Below are 18,358 nucleotides of genomic sequence, written 5' to 3' on the forward strand. Positions count from 1 at the left end.
GAACATGGGAAATAAACCCAGGATAATTATTTTGGACCCTTTAATCCTACTAATGTCAGGAAACATACTTCCTAACCAAAACCTTTCTGCTTAGCGGTAGGGCATGTTAGATAAGTATCATAAGCAAATGATGATGACGGTGGTGTGTGTAGGTGTGGGTTAGGTGACAGTATGCCCGGAAGTTTACTTGAGACACCTTTGATGGCCCCTACAGGTGTTGCACGTGTGGCTGCTGTGTCACACGTGCCTCAGGAGGTGGCACAGAGGAGAGATGTGTAAGCTCCATGTTCTGACCGGCGAACATCAGAATGATTAGTAACCCAACACTCCCTGGAAAAAGCGAGCCCGAGACGACCTCCAGTTCAGTGCCAAAGGCCCAGAGAGGAGGCTAGCCTGAGACTACCACCAGCCCAGCACAGTGCAAGACCAGACGAGCTCCCAGGGTGGCAAGAGACCCCGGCCTGGGACTGCACGCCCTGGGTGGGAGTGCAAGGCCCAGTTCTCTCTCTTGGCCTCAGGATTAGATGTAGCTCTCAGCTACTTCTCCAGTGCCGTGTGTGCCGCCATGATGGTAATGAACTAAACTTCCAAAAGTGTAAGCCACCAATTAAATACTGTCTTCTGAGAGTAGCCTTGGCTGTGGTGCCTCTTCCCAGCAGCAGAAAAGTGAGTGAGACAACCCACATCCCATTGTCTAGAAACTATTCAAAAGATTGGGTGCAGCTGCAAGAGATGCTAGGAAATAAGCAAGTTACCTAGGCAGCTTGCACTAGAGCAGTGGTTCTCAACCTGTGGGTCACAACCCCCACAGGGGTCATATATCAATATCCTGCATTTCTGATATTTACATTACAATTCAAAACAGTAGCAAAATTACAGTTATGAAGCAGCAAGGAAATAATTTTATGATCAGCAGTCATCACAACATGAACAACTGTTTTTTTTTCTTTTTTTTTATTATTTTTTTCTTTTTAGTTACATTTTGTTAACTCTGTGTCCCAGCTGTATCCCGCTCCCTCATTCCCTCCCCAACCCCACACTCCCTCCCTGGTCTCCTCCCTGCCCCTTTCCAAGTCCACTGATAGGGGAGGACCTCCTCCCCTTTCATCTGACCCTGTTTTATCAGGTATCTTCAGGGCTTTTAAAAGGTTGCAGCATTAGGAAAAGCTGAGAACCACTGTTCAACAGAGATATCCAACTAGTTAAAACTCTAGTTCATTCACTAATCAAAAGCAATGCAGAGAAAGAAAACCAATGAAATCTATATTGACCTTGACCAAGGAAAAAAATAAAGTGAACCATAGTCATTGAGAAGGGACTAATAAAAGTTAAATTACAGACACGATAAAAATAGAGAGCAGAAACAGCAACAAAAGTCTTCCAAAACTATATCATCGTTGTTGTTGTTGTGGATATAAACATGTTTTTGTTTTAATCCCAGGGGAGGGATGTGGAACTGATTCAGATGATCCACAGCAGTAAACTATTTGCCTCATGTGGGCTCTGAGAGGAGCTCTTTGCCAGCTGCAGAGAGCTTAAATCTGAGGACTCAGGAAAGAGAATGAATGCGAGCACACAGAGAGTGTGGAGTAGCTGTGAGAAAGAACAAAGCTGCTGCTACTCTCCTCCTCCTACCCCAGATTCTGTTGCTGTTAATGCAGTGAGACAAGAAATTGGAGATCTCCCAAAACAAGGATTGGACTGGCTCCAAAGAACCCAACAACCCTAACCAGCAGGAAGCACCTAAGAGAACTGCACCCCCTCTCCCACTAACTCTCCTACCTGGTGTTGGGGTGAAGTAGGGAGAAAGAGATATAAGAAATATAAATTAAAAAGTTTTTTTTAAAGTACGCCAACACATGGTTTCTGAGTTCTCTCATTTGAATTTTCAACTATAAACAGTCACTGAAGTCTAGGCCTGAATCTCCATCCCAAGACCTCTAGCTTTCTATTGCTATGATAAAAATATAATCAGAGCAACTTGGGGAGGAGAGGGTTTACTTCATCTTACAGGTTGTAGTCCTTATTGAGATAAGCCAAGGGAGGTACTCAAAATAAGAGCTTCAAGAAGAAACCTCAGATTAATGCTACCTACTGGCTTGCTCCCTGCTCACCTTCTTAAATAGCTCAAGACCACCTACCTAAGAATGGTATCACCCATGGAAAGCTCGACCTTCCTACAAATGGCAAGCAAGAAAATAGCCCATAGCCATATTCCCCAGGCTAATCTAATGGAGTTAACTCTTCAATTGGAATTTCCTATTCCCAGGTGTATCAAACTGACAAACAAGTTTGGGCATCACACCAAGTCATTATCTTGTCTATGATAAAGATTTTTCCTGACCTCAATCAGTCAACTCAACTTCACTTGACTGATAAATCATCAGTAACTCTACTACTTCATTTCAACTTCCTAGTCTTTTTTTTTCCTAGTCTTTACTTATATCCCGAACACCACCTAATCTTCTCAATAATAAAATTTTTCAGAGAAAAAGTTTTAGCCAAAAGTACATTTTAAAAGTTACTATCTGTGGAATAGTTCAGCAGTATGAAAAATCAGTAGTATGAATAATTGAGGGCAATGAATTTATAGAGATGCAAGTATATATAGATTTCATATCTCACTACCTAACATTAAGAATCACTATAGAATGCTGGAAATATAGCTCGGTCATTTAAGTGATTGTTGTGTAAACATGAGAACTTTATCTTGATATCCAGAACTCATTTTTTTAAATAAATGGATAAGATAGCATATAACTGTAGTCTCAGTACTGAGAAGGTAGAAACAGAAGGATCCCTGGACCTACTGGTCAATCAACCTAGCTCTCTTGTAGGTCTCCAGGACAGTGAATGAGCCTTTATCAAAAACAAGGTGTAGAGCTGCTGAAGATTGATACACAAGGTTTTGGGGACTCCATAGGCATATTTGCCTACACGTGTGCATGCACGCATACACACACAGACACACACAAAAGTTAAAGCAAAGAAGAATGTCTATAAAGTAAATAAAAACTGCTTCCATGTGACATGGTGAAAAAGAGCCAGGAATGAAAAAATTACACACTGTTTCAAAGAAAGAAAAGAAAAAAGAGCTTCAGAAGCTAACAAAAGTAGTAGTGTGAGAAATGAGAAGTGTGTAGGCAAGGAGAGAGTTGAACAGAGAAAAGAATAAGTCCCGTAGGTCCCCATGGTTGACGGACCCCTAACCAAACTAAGCAAAAGACATAGGGAAAACCCAAATTATCAAAACTAGAGTTGAAAAGGGGAAATATTACAAGAGATTCTAATAAAATCCAGGGTTCATTAGGGAATACTTGAGAAACTCAAATTCCGAGAAATTGTAAAATCTAAAAGAAATGAATAAATTTCTATAACATACTAAATCAAGAATATATAAGTAATTTAGAACCATAACAAGTGAGATTAAAGCAGTTTTTTAAGGTCTCCCCACAAAGAAAAGACCAGGATTAGATAAACTGTTGAATTTCATCAAGTTTTTAAAGAAGAGCCTCGAATTTTTCCACAAAATAAAAAGGTATATGAACGCACCTAGAATTACTCAAATGGAAAAAAAAAAAACAGATTTTAAAAATTGAAAGCTATAGACCAACTTCCCTGATAAACATAGACACAAAAATTCTCAGCAAAATTCTTTCAAGCCAAATTCAATAAAATGTTAGAAAGATCATAAACGACCAACTTATTTTCATTCCAGAGATGCAAAGATGGTCTAATACACACAAATCAACAGAGATAATGTCTTACAACAATAGACACAAGGACAAAAATTACATCACCTCAACAGATGCAGAAAAGACATTGGATGATATTCAGTAAGTCTTCATGATAAAGGCACTGACAGAACTGAGAGAGAAGGAGTACACTTCAACAAAATAAAGCTGCGAAGACACACTCACACTCAACCTTGTACTAGACGGAAAAGAACTGAAATCATCCCCTGTAGTATCTGGAACAATCAAAAGCTGTCACTCTCTCTGCTTTTAGTCCTCATGATGTTCAAACTCCTAACTAGGGCAATAAGATAAAAGAAAGAATTAAGGGACACAAACATAGAGAAAGATGTTAAATCATTCTGATTTGCAAATAAGATAACAAATACTTAAAAGAACCTAGAGGTGGGGCTGGAGAGATGGCTCAGAGGTTAAGAACCCTGGCTGTTCTTCCAGAGGTCCTGAGTTCAATTCCCAGCAACCACATGGTGACTCACAACCATCTATATTGAGATCTAGTGCCCTCTTCTGGTAGGTAGGCACACATGCAGGCAGAACACTATATAGTGTTTTATATATATATAAAATAAATATATATTTTTAAAAAAGAAGCTAGGATATATCAGAAAAACATTGGAGCTCTTTACCACTTTCTGCAAATCAACACAAAAATCAACAGGTTTTTTTCCATATATATAGGAAGTGAGAAAGCAGAAACATAAATCCATTCAGATGGACACACAGAGAAATAAATAAATAAGTGTAAAACTTTATTTATCTTTACTTTATATTCTGAGGAAATAAGTAAAAGAAGATAAAAAAAAAAAGCCCCCAGGTTCATAAAAAAATAAAAGTACAACTACAACACAGTCTCCTCAAAATTCTTTACAAAACTAGGAAAAAATCCTAAAATTCATATAAAAATACAAAAGACTCTGAATAGTCAATGCAATCTTTAAAAAAAAATTGCTGGAAGAATCAAAATACTTCATCTCCAATTATAATATAAATTAACTAAAAAAATAGCACTGATACAAAAGCAGATGTGCAGGAGAGGACTCAAAAATAAGCCCATAGAGATACAGTCATCTGATCTTCGACAAGGTGTCCAAAACACACATTGGGGAAAAAAAAAAAAAACTTCTACAATATGTGGTACCAAGGAAACTGATTATCTACACACAGAAGATTGAAACCAGGTCATTTCCCAGACTTTACAAAAATTTTAAATAGATGGAAGACCTTAACATAATATCTGAAATTATAAAACTGTTAGAGGAAAACAGGCAACTTACTTCAAGATACAGACATTGGCAAGACATGGTCCTTCTCTGAAAAGGATTCTAATAGCAAAGGAAATAGCACTCAGATTACTAAATGGGATTACATAACATTGAAAAGGTTCTGACATGCAAGGCTTTATATCTCCTTTACGTGGATCCTAAGGCAGAAGGGTCATGAGTTCAAGGCCATTATATAAAATATTTAAAGCCAACCTGAAATAAATAAGACTTTAAAAAAAAAAAAAAGCATGCAAAATAGAAGAGAATTTGCCATCAAATATGTTTGTACCAGTTATGTTTTATTATAAGCTTGTCATAGCCTACAAGTACCTGTGAAGATAATCTAGAAGAGAAATTATCTAGATCAGGCTGGCCTGTGCACATATCTGTGAAGGATCCCCTTAATTGTGTTATTTTTTCATTATTTTATTTATTCAATCAATTTACAGCCTGATTCCAGCCTCCTCTCTCCTCCCCTCCCAGCCCTACCCTCACATTCTCCTCTCCCCCATTCTCCTTTCCTTTTCTCCTCAGAGAAGGGGAAGACCCCCTTGGGTCTTGGATCCCCCATGGATACCAACCCACTCTGGCACTCAAGTCCCAGCAGGAATAAGCACTTCCTCTCCCACTGAGGCCAGAGAAGGGAGCCCAGCTAGGGGAAAAAGATCCAAAGGCAGGCAACAGAGTCAGAGACAACCCCCACTCCTATTGTTAGGGGGCCTACATGAAGAACAAGCTGCACATCTGCTACATATGTGTGGAGGGCCAAAGTCTAGCCCATGCATGCTTTTTGGTGGTTCAGTCTCTGTGAGTTCCCATGGACTCAGGTTAATTTACTCTGTAGGTCTTCTTGTGTTATCCCTCAATCCTTCCTCTCACTCTTCCACAAGACTCCCCAGGCTCCATCTACTGTTTGGCTGTGAGTCTCTGCATCTCTTCCCATCAGCTACTAGGTGGAGCCTCTCAAAAGACAGTTATGCAGGCTCCTGTCTGCAAGCATAGCATAATATCAATGATAGTGTCAGGGGTTGGCTTTCTCATGGGGTGGGTCTCAGGTTGGGCCAGTCATAGGTTGGTCATTTCCTCAATCTCTGTTTCATCTTTATCCCTACACTTCTTGTAGGCAGGACAAATTTTCGGTCAGAGGTTTTATGGGTGGGTTGGTACCCCCTTCCCTCTACTGGAAGCCACATCTGGCTACAGAAGGTTGCTACCACAGGCTCCATATCCCCCACTGCTAGGGTCACCTTCATAGACTCTTGGGAGCCTCCACTGTCCAAGAGATGTACCCCCCTCGATTTATGTTCTCTCTCCCAGTACTGTCTCCCCCAACCACTATCCTCACACCTGATTCCTGTCCTTATTCCCCTCTCCACACCCTCTCTCACCCGGCTCCCTCCCACCATCTACTTCAAATGTCTATTTTCTTTCCCCTTCTGAGTGAGATTCAAGCACCCTCCCTTAACCCTCCCTGTTACTTAGCTTCTTTGGATCCATGTATTGTGGCATCATTATCGTGTATTTTGTGGCTAATATCCACTTATTTTTTATTAAATTTTTATTTTTTTATATTAATTACATTTTAGTCACTTTTTATCCCACCTGTAACCCCCTCCTTCATTCCCTCCCTCCCTCATCTCCTCCTATGCCCCTCTCCAAGTCCACTGATAGGGGAGGTCCTCCTCCCCTTCCATCTGGCTACAATGTCCTCCTCTGTGGCCTGGGAAGTCTGGTGGGTGGTCAAAGAGCCAACCACTGAGTTCATATCAGAGACAGTCCCTGTTCCCCTTACTAGGGAAACCCACTTGGATAATGAGCTGGCATGGACTACATATAAGCAGGAGTTCTAGGTTATCTCCATGAATGGTCCTTGGTCCTTTGTTTGAGTATCAGTCTCAGAAAAGACACCTGTGCCCAGATATTTTGGTTCTGTTGCTATCCTTGTGGAACTTCTGTCCTCTCCAGGTCTTACTAACTCCCTCTTTTTTCATATGATTGCCTGTGTTCTGCCCAAAGTTTGGTTATGAGTCTCAGCATCTGCTTTGATACACTACTGGGTAGAGTCTTTCAGAGGCCCTCTGTGGTAGGCTCCTGTCCTGTTCTCTGTTTTCTCCTTCTTCCAATGTCCATCCTGTTTGTCTCTCTAAGTGAGGATTGATCATCTTACCCAGGATCCTCCTTCTTGTTTAGCTTCTTTAGGTGTACAGATTTTAGTATGTTTATCCTATATTATAGGTCTAGTATCCACTTATAAGTGAGTATATACTGTGTGTCTTTCTGCTTCTGGGATACCTCACTCAGGATGATCTTTTGTAGTTTCATTCATTTATCTGCAAATTACATGATTTTCTTGTCTCTAATAACTGAGTAGTATTCTGTTGTGCAATGTACCACAGTTTCTTTATCCATTCTTCTGTTGAGTGACACCTAGGTTGTTTCCAGTTTCTGGCTGTAATGAGAAAAGATGCTGTAAACATAGTTGAGCAAGTGTCCTTGCGGTATGGTGGAGCATCTTTTGGACATATTCCCAGGAGTGGAATAGCTGGATCTTGTGGTAGAACTATTTCTAATTTTTGAGAAAGCACAAGATTGGTTCACAAAGTGGTTGTACAAATTTGCACTCCCACCAGCAATGGAGGAGTGTTCCCCTTTCTCCACATCCTTTCCAGCATGTGCTGTCACTTGAGGGTTTTTTTATCTTAGTCATTCTGACAGGTGTAAAATGGAATCTCAGAGTCATTTTGATTTGCATTTCCCTGATGACTAAGGACATTGAATATTTCTTGAAGTGCCTTTCAGCCATTAGAGAGTCCTAATTTTGAGAAGTCTCTATTTAGCTCTGTGTCCCATTTTTAAACTGGATTGTTTGGTTTGTTAGTATTTAATTTCTTGAGTTACGTATGTATTTTAGATGTTAGCCATCTGTCAGATAAAGGGTTGGTGAAGACCTTTTCCCAGTCTGTGGGCTGCTGTTTTGTCTTATTGACGGTGTCCTTTGCTTTACAGAAGCTTTTCAGTTGCATGAAGTCCCATTTACTGATTGTTGATCTTAGAGCCTGAGCACTGCCATTCCTGGAGATATACCTGAAGGACTTCTCATCATCATAGTATAGTGAGACTTGCACATTTGTGTTTATTTCTGAACTATTAGCAACAGCGAAAACATAGAAATCGCCAAAACATCCATCAACAGATGTGTGCGGTTTTGTTTTGTTTCTTTTTTTAATATTGTGTGTGTGTGTGTGTGTGTGTGTGTGTGTGTGTGTGTGTGTGTGGTGAAATTCTACTCAGCTGTAAAGAAGAGTGAATCTATGATTGCCCTGTCCAGCGGGGGCTTCAACGAGGTTCCTAAGGGAGAAGAGTGGAAGGAATGGGAGGGGACGAGAAGTGCAAGGAAGGAAGCCAAGTCTGTTTGTCTGATCAAGGCTTCATTTATTAGAAATTTTTACCCAACTTATATAGGGAGAAGGCAGGAAAGGGGGAAGGTAATTAGCTGCTGCAGGAGACAGGAAGAGTGCTTTCATGTGTTAAATAGGGTGCCTGCAAGATAACTTAGGGATGTTTTCTCACAGATGCTCCAAAAAACGGATGTCCTCACAGTCTCTCACCCATGAGTTAGGGTCCTAGATAACTTTCACTAAATAGCTTTAGGTCTCCACTAAATGACCTTTGCTCACTATTTGGCTTTGGCCTAGCAAACACCTTTTGTCTCCACTAGATAGCTTTGACTCACTAATTGACTTAGGCTTCAGTAGATAGCTTAGTCTTCACTAGATAGCTTTGGCTTTGGCTTCCGTAGATAGCTTTGGCTCCACTAGATAACTTTGACTTTGGCTTCAGTAGATAGCTTTGGCTCCCGGCATATGATATTTATAAGAAAATGAATACTTGATGGGACTACCAATCATTAGATTAAGAGAGACTCCAAAAGGCAAATAATAAATGTTCCTTAGCTTGACTCCAGAAATCACTTACGCATATTAAAATAGTGCCTTACATGTTGAATTATATATAAAAGTATATTTTTTAAAACATTAAAAATAGAAATAAATACATCAGACATTCCCTGGGGAAATCACAAAACACTGAGCAAATTTAAATGAAAATTAAGCTCTACATTAATCTGGACTATTTTAAATGCAGGAGTCTGAATAGCCGCTTCAATTTTCTAACTCAGTGCATAGCGTTATAGATGCAAAACAATGCTCCTCCTTTTAGTGGCTTTTCCGGCAGCACGCACGACAAGACGAAGCTGATCCTTTATCTCAATTCCAAACATGGTTTCATAATTACAAGAGAAGGATTAAAAATCAAGAGAAAGTAAACTTACTATCCTCAAGCCCTATAAAAATAAGTCATATGGCAAAATACATGCCTAAATCACATGTAAAGAAGACCATATGAGTGACTCTTAATCTGAAAGAGAGCTATCAATAGAGGGAAGTGTTGTAGTTTGGACGTGAAAGGTCATCCACAGGCTCATGTGTTTGAACGCCTGCTTCCCGGCTGGCAGCACTGTTGGGAAAGGTTCTGGCACCTTTAGGAGATGGAAGCATGTCATGGGGTGGGCTCAGAGATTTACAACCTGCCCCACTGGCTGGTCTCTCTGCTTTCTGCTCCTGCCATATCATCCCTACCATGATGGACCATTATCCCTCTGGAACTAGAAGACAAAATAAACCCTCTTTCTTTTAAATTGCATTGTCAGGATAGTTTGTCACAGCAACAGAAAAGAAACTAAAACAAGGAGGGGTCCCTTATTTTTAAGCAACTACTGTTTTGGTTTTTTTACTAATGACTTCAAAACTCCAATATTGATCCCACCAACGTAAAAGAATGTCTTTGTCCTCAACATGCATGCTGTGGCATATGCGGGCCCCTACACCACACAGAGAGAGAGAGACAGACAGGCAGACAGACAGAGAAACAGACAGTGGATGGGGGCAATGGCAAGGGACTGGGAGGAGAGGAAGGAGGGGAAACTGTTGTCGGAATGTAAAATAAATAAAATTTTGAAATGTTTTCCTATATTAGAAAATAAGGTTTAAAGTCAGTCATCTAAATTTTCTTAATAAGAATTGAAAAATAGCAAATTAAACTGTTAGTAGAAGTAAGAAATTAAATAGAAATATTAAAATTAATTTAAAAGAAAAGCAGGAAAAGTCATTAGAAATAATTAGTTCTCTGGAGGGAAAAAATCTAAAATACCTCTATATTGCCAACACAAATAATTTTGTTTTGTTTTGTTTTGTTTTGTTTTTCAAAACAGAGTCTCACTATATAACCCTGGCTATCCTGGAACTCACAGAGATCTACTGGCCTCTACCTCCAAGTGTTGGGATTAAAGTTTTCTCCACTATACCTGGCTTAATGGGTGATTTTTAAAAAGAAAATATAATACCATATTTATTACAATTTTTTATTTTTAATTGCAGTTTAATTTTTAATTATATGTGTGTTATTGTTCAAATACTGCGAACAAATTTGACCAATGTATAGTATATGAATCATTTTTACAAATTTGTTCATATGTTTTATCTTAAAAAGTCCTCGTCTTGAGATAAATATTCATCCATACCTTCCTGGCATCTTTTAGAGTTGTATTTCTTCTTATATTTAACTCTTTGATACTTGCGGAGTTTGTTCTGGTAGATTAGACAAAGTGAAGGCATTGCTTTTATTTGTTTATTTTTAACCCATTGTCCTTTTGATCGTTTCAAACCTGAATTGTCCAACAACTGTGAGAGAATACCACAATCAAAATTAGTGGATCTGGATAAATTCAGAAGAGAGGATGAAAACAGACTCATCCAGGGTGAGCCCTTCGTCCAACAGGCTGCTAACAGCCAGAGGCGATGTCTTAGGGAATACAGAGGGGTCCTATGTTCTCCCCAAAGGTCTTCACTGTCAGCTGGAAAATGTTGAGCTAATAAAGTATCTGGGGAAAGTTCATTTCTAGGTTTGTGGTTGAGGAAAGTAACCACGGGGTTTATAAATTATCAAAACATGATTTAGAGTCTCATCTTAACTTTGTAGAAATTTCCTAATTCACTCAGGCTTTAAAAGAGAAAAGCAGACCCAAACAGTGCCAAGGTTTTCAGTGGTTTATCTTGTGACACAGCAAACCGATTTTTTTATTGAAATTCTGATCATGTACAATGTGATCAGCAGCAAATGGCAGATAAATCACAAATAAATAGAATTTTTCTCTCTCCTATAATATGAAAACCATGCTTGAATGGCCAAATACATGTTTTCTTACACTCAGGAAAGGAATTTACTTGAACTATTTAATCACACTTTTGAGAAATGTTTTTATATGGGAATAGTCCTAATGCATTTTGTATAAATTTATATGAAGCTAATGTCTTCTGCACTTCCTTGGTAATGAGGAAAACAATGGAGAATTTGTCTATTGATATAATAGAATACTTGAAAATACTTTTCTATCCAGAGAAGCAAGTTATTTTAATCTGTATATCATGATACAAAATTGTCCTGTATCAAATCCTGAATCCTGACATTTTTTTTTTCCTCTTCCCAGTAGATCCATTTTTCTTTCCTCTCATATGAGCATAGAATTGAATAAGAGCAGGATATTCACTGTGGTTAGTACTGGTTTTTAACTTGGCAGGAGTTAACTGAGCCATATCTAGATAGGGTTCAATGAGGTGGGAAGATCTACCCTCGATGTAGAAAGCAAAATTCATGGGCTGGAGTTTCAGACTGATTCAAAATGAGAAAGTGAGCAGAGCCCTGAAACCCAGGCCTCTGCTTCCTGAGTATGGATATGATGTGACCTTCTGCCCCAGGCCCCTGTGAGTGTTAGTGTCCTTGGTCTGGATGTGGATGTGGATGTGACGTGACCATCTACTCAGACCCCTGTGCTGTGTTAGTTTCATTGTTGTGATAAGATGAACCAATACCAACTCGGAGAGGAATAGCTGTATTTTGTCTTAACAACTAACGGGTCACCATCCATTCCTCACTGGGTTGTCAAGGCAGAGAGCACAGAGGAATGATATTTATTGGCTTGATCCCAAGCTCACAGGCCAGGCCCACCGGCCCAGAGGTGGTACAGCCCACAGCAGGTACCACCTGCTCACAACAATCAACAATCAAGAAAATGCTTTCCCACAGGCTGTTCCCTCTTCCCAGGTGACTCGAGGTTTGTATCAAGTTGACAACTGAAGCTATGACATGCTCCATGACTTCCTGCCATGATGGACTTCACACTGTGAGCAAAGATAAATATTTCACCCTTAAGTTGCATTTGTTAGGTATTTTTATCATGTTGACAGTAAAAATGATACTTTTAAAGTATTGCCGAGAAGTGAAACCATCACCCTAGAAACCTGACCATGTGTTTTTAGGCCTCTGGAAGCCGTTCATGGAAATAATGTAGAAGAGTTTGAAGCTTTCGTCTAGAAAAGCACCAGAATGCTGTAGGCAGAGCTTACTGGGGCACGCTGACAGGAGGTTTGGAAAGCCAGAACGCTAAAAGAAATGGGAAGAGTGAACGCCTGGTTTCAGAGAGGAGCAAAGACTTTGGAGACCTGGTCTAGAGGACATTCTTGCATCACCTGGCAAAGAGTCTGGCTGTCCTCCGCTCCTATCTAGAGAGCCTAAGTGAAGCTAAATGCAATAGTAATGAACCAATTTGTTTGGCAGAGGAAATCTGAATATAGGACAGCCAGGCTGTATCACAGCGACTGCTCATTACTCTTATTGCGGTAGGAGAGGACAACAGATAGAGCAGAAAAAAAAAAAAAAATGAGGTGATGAATTTTGAGCTATATTCAAAGCAAGAGTGAAAGCAGCTGTAATTGTTAAAGAAGTTGGTACCATTAAAATAAAACAGGGGTGGTGTCTTACACCAGGAATCCTAGAATTTGGGAGGATTGAGAGGATGGCCGGGACTTCAAGCCTAGCTTCCGCTACACAGCAAAGCTGAGACCAACTGAACTCTGTGAAACTCTTGCTCAAAATAAATAAATAAATAAATAGATAGATAAATAAATAGATAGATAAAGAAAGAAAGAAAGAAAGAAAGAAAGAAAGAAAGAAAGAAAGAAAGAAAGAAAGACAGGAAGGAAGAAAGAAAATGTTAAAAGAACATAAGTGCTCTGTATTGGAACAATAGTAAAAGCACCCTGAGGGTCAAAATTATACTTATTAAAGGCTCCATTCATTTTGCGGGAATGTACCTGAAGTTAAAACAGCCTACGCTTAGAGTGCAATTGAAAGAGTTCCCACTTAAAAATAATTATGTAGAGAAGTGTATTCTTAGGATAAGCACTCAGAAACTATTGCAGGAGGTTCGTGTTATAAATTAAGCTGGCAGCATTGTCCATATTACTAGTTTTACAAGCATGAAAGATTGGAAAGTAATGAGTGGTGGAAACTTACACCAAGGTCCCTAAAAGCCTCTGAGGCTAGGAGATGTGTGCCTACAAGAAGGTACCGACAGACTGTTTCATGACACGGTAAAGGAGAACATTTACAGTAGAGACCCCAGGATGTCAGAGATACCAGGACCATGATGGCATTTGTCAAGGGAAGTTACAAGCGTAAAATGGAGACAGACCAAGAAAGATGTGTCATTCAGGCAACAGAGTTAAAGTGGCGAGGCCACTCAAGTCCTTTGGCGCTCAGAAAACATTGTTCTCTGCCCTCCCCCCAACTCTGAGTTTTCATTTATAAATACCTCAGCCTCAGAGAAGCCAAAACTTTTGAATTAAAACTGTGCCACCAAACATAGCCACAGTGTAAGCCCAGAAATCTGTGAAAATGTTACTTTCATGGCAAAGGACATATCTCAGGTGCAACTACAACAAGGGTCTTGGGCTGTCTGGTTATCCTGGACTATGGTAGTCCGGTGTAATCATGGAGTGGATATCAGGGGCCCACAGTCAGAAATGTGAGGGGAAAAGCCAGGACAGTATGTAACACATAGAAACAGGATGCTACTATGAATGATTCCTTACTGTGTTAATTTTTAGACTAAAAGCAATAATTTAAATGAGTGTTCAAATGAGAAGAAAATTCCTTATGTTGCCCTTACAATTACAGGCTACATATTTTGGGTGAAGATGCAATCATGCTTCCAAAGGCAACCCCTTTCTAGTCTAGTGGCATTCTAATCACGTTTTCCACTTTCCTTTGAGGAAGACCACAAGTCAGAGTATACTTTCCAAAAGTGAGTCTGTTTGGACTACTGCATGTAATTTGTAAACAAAAGAATGAATTGCTTATAATTCTAGAGATGGGAAATCCAAGACCAGTGTTGGCCACCTTGAAATCTGGTGAAGCATCATTCCTCGGTTACAGTGTCCTCTTCCTCATTTACAAAGCAGAAGAGGTAAAGCACCAACTAATACCGAGGCCTCCTAATTAAGGGTTCTAGTGTCATTCAAGGGTTCGGGACTCTCAAAAGTTACATTTTAAAATATTGGTAGTCTTCTAGGTCTTGAAATGATACCATCTAAGGGTCGGGATAGTGTTCATTTTCTCTGCCAGTTAAAGAATTAAGGCAAGAACAAACTGAAGCAACAGGTGGCAGCAGAGAAATCGCAAACACAGCAGACAGAATCGGCATTAAAGAAAGGTGTCCATCAAGGATGAGAAAACACACACATGCAGCAAGAGCACCGAGAAAAGACCCTCTGCTGAAAGATCCAGTCTGTTTTCAAGGTCTGGGCTTTTAAAACCTCTAGTTTTCCTGGTGTAGACTCAGTTGGAAGAAAGCTAGGGTGGTTAGCTGCATGTCCAGAGCAAGCCTTGATCTTGCTAAGCCTGTCCACCAGCAAGTAGGGGCGACATGGGGGAGGGGGGGCCTGGTGGGAGACACACCTACAGAGCCTTTGTTTTTTAAGTTGCCCAGCTTCTGTGTCAAGCCAGGAGGGCGAGAAAGAGGCTGACATCCAGGAAATTCGCCACCTTTATTCCTTATCTGTCTAACTCCTGATCTTTGACTGTCATTCTAAGAATGATAGTGTGAAGAAAACTGAAAAGAAGTCTGTCTATATCACTGACTGGTTAGAGCTTAAGTTCTGTGGAGAGGTTGAAATGTTGCAGGTCCAGGAGCTAGTTACCTTATCTTGGGCTAGTTCTAGCCCTCCTGAACAGCCTTAAGGTCTCCTGACTAAAGACTTTCGGAATCTATGAGTTTAGCAGACCACTAGCTTCTACCAATTCAAAAACTGAGACTGTCATCAGATGGCATCTTGGAGCTATAGAAAAGCTTCCCCCACCTACACCTCCCACACTACACCTACCTTTCTGATTACTCAGCAATGTATTTTAACCTTGCCTTGATGTATGACTTTCTTTGTTCTTTGAAATTACAAAACTTCATGAGGCAAGGCCATGGTGGTACTCACCTTTAATCCCAGAACTCAGGAGGCAGAGGCCTCTCTGTGAGTTTTAGGCCATCCTAGTCTACAGAGCAGGGTCAAGGACATCCAGAGCTACACAGAGAAACCCTGTCTCAAAACAAAACATAAATACACACATACATACATACATACATACATACATACATACATACATACATACATACTAGAACTAAATCTGTGCTTCTGAGCTACAGGTCACTCAAAATGACTCTAAAATAAGCTCTCTCTCATTCCCTTTAAGATGAGAGCTGCAGTTTTTACATTGACAATAGCAAGTATGAACATGATTTTGGATGGAAACAAATAATTTCATTATAGTAGTAAGTAGATTGTAGTGAGTCTAATAGAAATGATTGCTCAGTTTCTGCATGTCATACATTTTGGTCTACTTTAATAAATTGGTCACTGAATGTGAACTAAGAAAGCCTGTTAAAATCTCACTTAACCATTTTGCTAATCATATATGTTTAAACATTTTACCTCTTCCCTTGCAGCACTCAAAAACACATGCCTGTTTAATCTGAATAAAGAGGTTATGGATCACATAAATACAGCCTATGTCAGGCTTGTAGCATGAGAGAAGAGTGCTGTGGCTTTTTATCTGAATGCATTAGGGACCAAAGCAGACATACAAAAGTGCTAGCTGATCTTTTTTAAGATTCATGGTAAGATGACAAACAATGCTGAATATAGTTGTCAACACACACACACACACATATACACACACACACACACACACACACACACAAGAACTACAGCTTTCATCTCAAAGGGAGTAAGAGATGATTTATTTTGGAGCAAATATGAGTAACCCAGGGCCAGGAACAGAGAACTGGGTTCCAGGTTCTAATATGGAAGGAGTTTCCAGAAGTTTTACAGTAGAAGAACAAAGTCACAAATCAAGGCCACTTGAAAATACCTTGGTGGGTTCAGCAGAGAAACAGGTCGCAGCCAGGCAGACAGGCCTCAGCTGTCATCTGATAATGTTCTTAGCCCTTTGATTGGTGGAGAATAGATTTCTGTCAGGTTAATATATTCCCAAGCTTTTTGTCTGTTTTTCTGGATGTTGGGTCAGAGTGGGCCCCTTTTCGGGTGCTAAAGATGGCAGAATATTTCATCCCACGCATTTAGTATGCTCACGCATTGTGTTCATATTTAATCGATTTGCTTACAAGTTTTACATTTTATGCAGATTCACCATGACTTTTTTCTTTTTTCATCCTAAGTGGCTCTCCCGATCTGTCCCTCAGGTGACCACTAAGTTTGCATTACGTCATTCTATCTCAAAAACGAGCATTTTATAATTTTCCAGATTTTTCTAACTTCCATGACTCCCCCTTCCTAACTTTTAGCAGGTGATGTTACATTGTAATCCATTGGGAAATTTGAAACAATCAAGAGATGTTTATTGTTCTTCCTGCAACAAAAACCAACCAGCACTCACTCCCTTGTCAGAATCCATGTCTCCAATGTCTTTCTATGCAGTGTCCTTCACCTCTCTTAGGTTTTTCCCCCTTAAAATTATCCCTTTCTCTCTCTCTCTTGAACTCAATGTTTTTCCTCTTACTCTAGTATCATGAAATTAAAAAGCTTCTGCACAGCAAAGGAAACAATCATGTACAGACCCTACAGAATGATGGAAGAAAAAACACCATCCTACATCTACATCTGTCAAAGGAATAATATCTTGAATACACAAAGAACTCAGAAAGTGAAGAGTAGTTCAAATAATGCAATCAGTAATGGGGATAAGGACCCTGACTGACAAAATCTCCCTCTCTCTCTCTCTCTCTCTCTCTCTCTCTCTCTGTCTCTCTTCTTTCCTCCCTCCCTCTTTCCCTTCCTCCCTCCCTCTTCCCTCTCTCTTCCATTCTTCCTCTTCCCCCTTAATTCATGTGTGTGCGCATGCGTGCATGCATGTATATTTTTAAGTTTCCAAGTAGCTCTCCTACTTTCCTCCAATCTCACAGACTAATAATCACCAATCATCACAAAGATAGGCCTTACTTTCCTTCTGCCTCTTCATGTTGTGATGCTTGTTTATTTCTGGGTTTCCTGAGCTAGCCTCACCAAGCCCCATTACAAGCAGCTGCATCTATCTGGCAGGCTGCATCCTTCATCTGCAGTTTGAGTATCCCCTCGGAGGATTTTTCTCACCTAAAATCCCCACTCCTCCCTTTTTAGTCTTCAACTCCTATGAGTCAGGATCTTGTTCATCGCATCCAGGATTCCCTAATGTTTCCATTTAGCTCGGTCGGCCTCCAATGCTTGTGTAGCTATTTGACTTAATTTCAACTCCTCTGTTGAAATAATTCCATTTCCGTTTCTCTCACTTTATCCTCACTGTAGTATTTCATGCTTTTTGTGTTTTTTTTTTTTTGTTGTTGTTGTTGTTGTTGGTGGTGGTGGTGGTGGTGGTGGTTTTTATTTTTATTTTTCTTACAATTGATTCACTTTATATCCCAATTGTAGCCCCCTCCCTCATCTCCTCCCGGTTTCACTTTCCCTCATTCTCCCCCCAACCTCCTCCCCTAGTCCACTGAAAGGGGGAGTCTTCCTTCCCTACTATCTGACCCTAGACTATCAAGTCTCATCAGGACTGCCTGGATCCTCTTCCTCTGTGGGCTGGCAAGGTCGCCCTACCAGGAGGAAGTGATCAAAGAGCAGGCAACCAAGTTCATGTCAGAGACAGCCCCTGTTCCTAGAGACTGAGCTGTCTGTGGGCTACATCTGAGCAGGGTGTCTTGCATGGTCCTTGGTTGATGCAGCCATCTCTGCAGGCCCTTCTGGGTCCAGATTTGTTGGCTTTGTTGGTTTCTTTGTGGAGCTCCTGTCCCCTCCCAGTGCTTCTATTCCTACATCCTCCTTCTTCCATAGACTCCCTGCACTCTGCCCAAAATGTGGCTCCCTGCACTGTGGCCCAAAAAAGCAGCTCTGCAGCTGC

General features: G+C 40.3%; 1 non-coding gene across 1 annotated transcript; it reads left to right on the forward strand.

Annotated features, from left to right (window-relative positions):
• The first annotated feature begins 201 nt into the window (after positions 1-201).
• On the forward strand, positions 202-328 carry LOC129692100 (small nucleolar RNA SNORA17). Its single transcript, XR_008722628.1, has one exon. It is a non-coding gene; the product is annotated as a small nucleolar RNA SNORA17 (small nucleolar RNA).
• Positions 329-18,358: the final 18,030 nt, after the last annotated feature.

Source organism: Psammomys obesus, unplaced genomic scaffold, assembly GCF_907164565.1.
Source record: "Psammomys obesus unplaced genomic scaffold, mPsaObe1.curated_primary_1811, whole genome shotgun sequence".
NCBI classification, from domain to species: Eukaryota; Metazoa; Chordata; class Mammalia; order Rodentia; family Muridae; genus Psammomys; species Psammomys obesus.